The sequence below is a fragment of the Durio zibethinus genome, chromosome 7 (assembly GCF_047325235.1).
Source record: "Durio zibethinus cultivar Kanyao isolate XHJ-2024 chromosome 7, ASM4732523v1, whole genome shotgun sequence".
Taxonomy (NCBI): domain Eukaryota; kingdom Viridiplantae; phylum Streptophyta; class Magnoliopsida; order Malvales; family Malvaceae; genus Durio; species Durio zibethinus.
The window spans coordinates 13,142,893-13,151,393 of NC_143168.1; the positions used below are offsets into that span (position 1 = coordinate 13,142,893).

Consider the following 8,501-nt stretch of genomic DNA (forward strand, 5'->3'; position numbering starts at 1 on the left):
AAATTAAAAAACTAATCATAGTCTTAAAAATTGAAAAGCATGACCAAATTATTAAATTGACACCAATTCAACTAACAATCTTATAAGTCAATATAATATTAAAAACATTGAAAAAAAAAAGAGTGCTAAACAAAAAAGAATTATTAGGGTTGTAAAGGAATTGAATATAAACAAATGAATGTAGATATCTTATTTATTCGTTTATTTTTATGAGTGTTCATGTTCGTTAAGAAAATTGTTCTATTTGTTTATGTTTGTTCATTTAAATAATAGATTGTTCGCGTTCGGCTCATATTCATTTAATTAAATTAAATGAATTTGTTCGTGAACATTGAATGAACATGTTCACAAATATGTATAAACGACCATATTCATAAATAATAACCAAATAAATTTAAATAAACAAACTCTAAACGAACTCAAATGAATTTTAAAATAGGATTAGGGTAAAAGATAAAAATATAATTTTATTAGTATTATTATAAACGAACAACAAATAAACAATAAACGAATGAATTTTAAACGAACTTTAAATGATTTTATTCATTAACATAAATGAATCAAATAAACTTCTATTCGTGGTAAGTTCATTTAATAAATGAATATAAAAATATTATTCAATATTGTTTGTTAAGCTTAATAAACAAACATAAATTAATAGAAACCGAATATGTTCATGAATAATTTATCAAAAATTATGTTTGTTTAGACCCTAAAAATTACCTTTTACATTAGAAATCCCAAAGTTTTGTAAACCTCCCAGTTAGTTTTATAAATTTAATTACAAGTAGATATGTAAATTCATAAATGCAGTCATTTTAAAAAATAACATTATTAAGTTTAGAATTTAAATTTTAATAAAATAATTATTTTTATTTTTATTTTCAGATTGTGATTAACTATATATATCAACTAAATGCTATTTTTAGTTTTCAATTTTGAAAAAAAAATCTTTTATATTTCTTTAATATATAAAAATAATTTTATTTAAAAGGGATATGATTGAAAAAATATTATAATAAATCATTTTTTTCCTTTCCACTCTTTAAGCAAACAATGTTTGTTAGAATTTCTTTCCTTTTCTTTCATAATTTTACCTATTCAAACGGGATGTAAATGTATCATTTCCTTTCCTTTAAAAAACCTTTTTTTTTTTTCTTTCATTCACTTTCCTTTCCTTTTTTTATTAATGTTTATCTAAAAATAGCATAAAGGAAAAAGTGCAATAATATAAACAAGAATAAGAGAAAGAGTATCTATTTATTTCACAAATTCATTAGCTTTAATTATGTATCCCATGCATTGTATAGATTAAAATCTAGTATACCCCAAAAAGGTAGATAAAAGCATTAAAATATGCACAATAAGATTAAAAGAACTTCAAGAGCAATTTTAGAGAAATAAAATGAACAAAAGTTGATGTACCAAAATTTGTAGTAAAAGGCACCAAGGTTGATGATTTTCCATTAGAAGCTAGATTATTAGGAATTTTTAAAGTTCCTTTGACTATCGATATTTGCGAGCTATCATTTTCATGGTTATTATCTTGCAGTGTAGTTTCAAGTTTTATTTCATCTACAATAACATTTGGAACTTCAAGCAGCAGTCTTAACTATTCATCTGGAGTTTGAAGCAGTTCTCTTCTCTCCATGTATTCAAATATTGTAAGAGTTAAAGCAAGTTAAGAAGAAAATTATGCTTAATGGAAATGCTTTATCTTGCACAAGGTTTGACAAGCTCCAATAGACTTGGTTGCTGAAAAAAAAATGTTTATTATCAACTTTTGAATGTTAAATTATGACAAATAGCTTCGATGCAAAAGTGCATCAACCTCAAAATTATAAAGTCTAAGCTTCATATTTTAAGAGAATATTGATGTATACAATACGCATACAAAAGCACAAGTTTAATGGAAGACTAGTCTAAAAAACTAAAAAAAACCATTATGAGTTGTTTTACTAAAGAACCACATAAAGGCATAAAGGCAAACACCACATGGATTTCTTCACATTAAAATACAAAATCATTAATTGATAAAGGCAAAAGTAGGGGAGATATGCGAGCTTTACAACTTTGTAATGTCTCCTGAATAACTACCATTATAAACATAGTAAAGCTATATATGGGATGAAAAAATTCTCAACAGTTAATTATTTTAAATAAACTTAACACGAAATGTTAGGTTTGCTAGCTAATTCAACAAATTCATTCAATAATAAATGTTGAAAGAATAGGTTCAAAAGTAATAAAATTATTAACATTTAACCATTGCATTTTATTATTTAGTCATAATACCTAAAATGCAATTAGTGAGCACCATAATATATGTCTAGGCATGTAATCAACAGATATTTTAAAAGAATATTCATCATGCCATCCCTTTTCATTGGCACGATCAATAAGCTTTGGTAACAAGGTAAGTTCCATTGCAAGCCATTAAAAGAAAAAGTAAAGAATCATAAGCACATAATAGTGTCAACATGTATAATTTAGGTCTATAAGTCACAAGTATATAGAAAACATAAGGTAAATAGCATTTCTTTGATACAACAACTATTTAGATAGTAAATTTACAACTTCAAATAATTTGAATTTTTTTTGTCATCTCTAGTTCAACTAAAAGCTTGAAATGGAAAGGCATTAAAGTGTTATTCGATAAAACATCGAAGATTTTCAAATTATCAAAAATTAAAATTTTCATTTAAAATTATTTTAACGTGTTTGATAACCTATTTTAGAAGCTCAATAGAAGGCCTTCATGAAAAAAGTGTTGAAAATGTTAGAGTAGTTAAAACCTACTTTTAACGTATTCAACAATTTTATTTAAGAAAATTATTATCATTTAATTACATTAATCTTATATTCTTTCTTTTTTTTTTACCTTTTTAATGTAATTGCCAATAAAATCATAGGTATCTTTTTAGAAAAAAATTCAATAAAAAATCTACTCAATACTTAACTTTTAGTAACATGCCAAAACAATTTTTATGGTATAAATTAAATAGATTTCTCAAAACTAAATATTCAACACTTAATTTTTCATTTTATCAAACAACACCTAAAAACAAGTAACTGATGGTAAAAGAAACTTGGCCATCAATTGACACTACAAAACACCAATAACAAGAGAATAGAATATTTAATTATTCTATCATAGCTAAGATGGTGTGAATAAGAATACATACATGCTTAGTTATATTTGTATGTAAAATTTAAGCATTCGCTTCAAATTTCACCTATCAACAATTTAAAATAATTTTGATATTTGAAAAAGTTAATAGTTAAAAAAAAAAAAAAAGGAAAGATGAGTGGAATAAAAACTAAAAACAAAATAAAGCAAAATCAATGGGTAAAATAGGGATTGAAGGGTAGAGGAAAATACATAAGAAATGGGTATCAAATATTAAGTGTAACCAAACATAAGCCAATAAAAATTTGCAATAGTAACTTCACTAGTTTTGTTGGCTTGTAAAAATCGAACACAAGAGAGTATACATAAAATATATATTTTAAAATTTAATAAAAATATCATATAGAAAGCTATTGAAATATATAGCTTACTTAATGATTAGTATAATGTCGTGAAACTATGAGAATTTAGCTTTATGAGACATCATCAGTGCCTCATTAATATTTTTCTATTAAACTACTAAGGATTGGCACACCATAATTCTTTTTTTGGGTTTACATATCTAAGTAAGAATCAAACCAGACCCATCTGATCATAAAAATTAGCCCAAGCCAATATCCTTTGGCTTAATAAATGGGTCATTTACTTGAGGTTTTTAGTCTTGAAAGAGAGTCTAGCAATTAAACAAGGCCAGAACTCATAGTACTTAATGGTTAAGCAATAACAACCAGATTAGTTTTGGTTTTAAATCATTTGCCAGTAGTAAACATAACATGTATCCAACAAATATACTGATGGGCAAATTAGTATAATGAAATATGAACCACGGTTTGCACTATAATTTCATATTTGAAACTAGTTCATTTTGCATCCATAAAACCTTACGTGACTTTTTTTTTCAATCATGATTGCAACTTAATCAATTAACTATCAAAATTAAACTTAAAAACTTTAATTAGTATTCCAGGTATAGCTTAAACTGACAGGATATTATCAATATAACTTGTTAAATTTTTAGTTTTCTCTTTAAACCTTAACTCTACAGCAAACTTTTTAGTTGTCTTATACCAACAATATGATTAGGTCAACAATAAAAAGGCTTTTACCATGTAGAATCTATTTATTTCATCTTTTATTTATAAGCATTTAATTGCTTGAAACCTTTGATAACCTCAATTTTCAACAATAGTTTTAATTTTAGGAACTTAAATATAGAGAAAGATTCTTCTACTAGACAAGATACTAGTTTTCATAAACACTCAAAAATTCAATAAAATGCAACATAACTTACAAATCAATCATTGAGTTCAGTTTACCTCCTATTTATAAAAGAACCAATTTAACTAGACTAAACCTAAGAACAACCATAAAGATCATCCTTATATACTAACAAAAAATTCATTGAATGATTTCAATTTTATGGAATCCAAATTTATTGCACAACATTCCAAGACAAGTAAGACAATTACCTTAATTCTTTAGACACTACATAAAAATCAATCATAAAATCTTACATTGTTTCCTTTTTTGTTTTGGTAAAGATGATAATAATAAATGATTTGTACCTCAACAAATTTTATATTAAAACAATATTACATCCCTAACAATTTCAAAATAAGACTTTAGAATAAGCACTATATTTTATAAAGACATTTAAGTTTTTAAGTTATGCTTAACGCTTTATCTTATGTAGTTTTTACTTTACCTTCACCCATTTATCAAAGGTGAGTTAAAAAATATAAATAATATAGATGGTTCGAGCTACCTAATATAGCTCTAAATAACATAGATTGTTAAATAAATAAAGAATAATTTTCTTTTTCAACTAAAATGTAATATTATAGATTATACAAAATAGTGTGAGCTTACAATAATAGGCCTCTTTAGCATACTTTTTTACTTATAGAATGACCTATGTAACACAACTAAATCTAAAAATTTTTTTATATGCTGAAAAAATGTTTATTGCATAATTTCAGTTTTATGGAACCCAAACTTATTGCACAATATTCCAAGACAAGCAAGATAAAACACCTTTATTTTTTAGGCACTGCATAAAAAATCAATCACAAATCTTACACTTTTATCTTTTTTTCCCTAAAGATGATAGCAGTAAATGATTTACTTATATCTTAAGAAGTCAACTTGGCATAAACATCTAGTATCTATTCAAATAATACTACATCTCTAACAATTTCACAACAAGACTCTAAAATTAGCCCTATACTTTATAAAAAATATTTTAAGTTTTGATGTTCTACTTAACACTGCATCGTATGTATTTCTAATTTACCTCCATCCATTTAAAATTAAAAGATGGACAATATAAATTATTCAAAAACATAACCTTAAAAAATATAAGTTGTTTCATAAACAAAGAACAATACCCTTATTCAACAAGAATGTAACATTATGGATTATGCAAATAGTACAAGACTTTACGACAGTTAGTTTTTTTAACTAGCCATTTTTTATTCTCTTATGTAAATCCTCACATTTTTTCAGCAAAACATTAACAAAAATATTAAAATATCCACATCATCCTAATATATATTCCAATGCAAATAGTAGTTTGTTACCAAAACAAATTAAGATTTTTCCCACACTATATCCGACTGTTATACTAATCTTAAGCTTTATAACTTTAACTATACATTCTTTGGAACATCTAAGGCACATGTGCTCTAAATATAAAACATATGATCCTCAAAGGACTTTAAATAAAAATGAAAAGTAAATGATTAGCTGATCTAAGATCTAACACTATCATAAAGAGAATGTTTTATTTTGTTTGTCTAAACAACATTCAAAAAGTTTTGAATAATAAGATGCCGATATTATTAGAATCAGTAATCATTAAAGAAGCTGGCTTATATCTAATCTCCAATTTAGTGTCGCATAGGCAAAGTGAAATCTATCTAAATGAATCATTTCTCTATTATTTTGCATTTTATCTTAACAAAATTTAGTGATTTCTTCATCAAGCAACTATCAACAATATTTTAAATTTTGTTTTAGTAATAAAGTATAAAGGATTAGTAACAATTTATCAAAATTATTCAAATTTCTATATTAAATGCATCCAAAATTTGAAAGATGGTAACAATTTCAGCTTAGTATTGAAATATGTCAAAATTGAGTACTATTAGAATGAAATAGCAAAAATGTTGCTATACTAATTACCTGAGAGAAATTATCATCGGAAAGAATGAAAATGTTAACATTTTTCACAAAATTTGAAACCTGAAAAAGAATGTTTGTATTATCATTGTTCTCAGAGGCTTTCTTTAACCCTGGACGACAAGAATGCTAACACTATAAATTAACTATTTAAAATATATAAGAACATATTGCATAACTAACATAAAATATAGTCACATGATATAACAAACAACATAAGTTCTACATATATTAACAATAAAGGATTAACATTAGAAAAGTCCATTTGATAATTGTATTAACTATGTGCCAATTGTTTGCCTTAAAGCATTATAGAAAATAGTTTTATAAAAAGTATAAGTCATCAAAGTTACTAAAAAATAGCTTTTAGTTCATATTTCTTATATTATAGTCCATAATATAAGAATCACATTTCTTTATATAATTTTTTTTCCCAAACCGAATCACCAATTGATCATAAAAAAATATATATATAAGACTAGAATTTTTGTTGGCACACTTAAAAACTATTTGAATATGATAAAATTCTCATATCACTTGCTTAATAGTTATAAACAATACCTTTATATAACTAAAAATTAATAGCATTTTCCCTTTCACTTAAGTCCATTAGATTTATATGGTACACATATAAACCAATTCAAATTCCAACTTGTGAACAATACTAATCACTTTACTTCCAATAAGACCTAATCACAACATTAAAAGTAAAAATAAAAAGTTTCAAACACTTCAACTCCTAAAAAATATTGACTTTAATTATATTTAAAATAGTTTTACGGATGAACTCTATATCTAGTTATTATTAAGAAAAATGTATCATTTTAACATCAAATATGTAATTATCACGAGTAAATACTGTTATCATTAGAGATGTTTTAGATGTTACGGACAAAAAGTATGAAAATCAGTATAAGCATAGCCATCTAGAGTGAGTTAGTAAAAATATGAAGAATGCTAAAGATAAGCTTGCAATCATCCAAAAAAATTACATATTTAAGTTGTCAAAACTTTTTTTTCTAGAGTCAAGTTATTCCTAGCCTTAATAGATTGACATAAAAGCATCTAAGAAGCTTGCTAAAGATAAAAAGTCACTAGTCTACTAAGATCAATAACATTTCTAGTTATTTCGTTAACTTTTTTGCTTCAACATCAAGTCAACAACAATAATATTCTTAAAATTTACTTATAGTTATCTTATGTGTTAAAAATTAAATAGAAATTATTTGTAATCAAGGACTAGGCTTTTCAATTGCTATACTAAACAAAAAAAGTAATTTAAAATAATGCATAAAGCTATTTATTTGTAGAAACATCTAACTCATTAAATTACAAATCCCTTAATCTACCTCTAATATAATTTATTTTTTATTTCTAGTTTATATGTTGTTGCTTTATTCTTGTTTCTATTACTTAGACTACCACAAAAATATACAATATGATAAGAATAAAAGCAATACTTCACACCTAAAATGAGTGCAATTTCAAGTAAATAATTGCTAATTTCATAATTTAACAGCAAATTACCTTTAACTAGCACAGGCTTATGAGAGTTTTTTGAAAGAAGTTATTGGGGTCTGATTTGATCTTTACAAAACTACATACCATTTTAGCTTCACAACTTTCAAAATCTTTTAAAAAATTCTGAACTAAACTCTATTTCAAATAAACCAACTTAACATTATTTGAAATTATAGTAACGAAATAGTTTTTTGATGTTTCAAAATCTTTTTCTTTTGATAAATTTTTCTTTCCAAACTTAAACTTTTTTGTTCTTCCCAAAGATTTTTCTCTTTTGAACTAAAAAAAGATCATCATCCCATCTTGGTTTTTAGCATAATATGTCTTAAGCAAGTCGGAGGCTTTGATTCAGTTTATTTTTTTTTTCAAACTAAAATAAAGCCTCTCATCACAATTTTTTTTTTTTTTTTATGTTAGGTGAAGAAGGTTATTGTCATTAACATATTTGCCTATAATGTTAATAACATCATGTTAAGAGATTGGTTTGGTAATGTTTTTACCAATAGATTTAAGAAATTTAATGAGTGATTTTGATCCCCAACAGAAAAACTTCAGTTTCATTGATTTGACATTTTTTTCAAAGTAACAAAATTAAGTGGCTTCCTATTGTGTTCTTCAAACCAAAACACTGGTGTTGCATTTTCATTCATATTTAATGCTAACTTTCACA

At 24.8% G+C, this 8,501-nt stretch overlaps 1 pseudogene; it reads right to left on the minus strand.

Moving 5' to 3' along the window:
- Positions 1-1,369: 1,369 nt before the first annotated feature.
- LOC111277995 (uncharacterized protein At5g08430-like) lies at positions 1,370-8,501 on the minus strand (annotated as a pseudogene).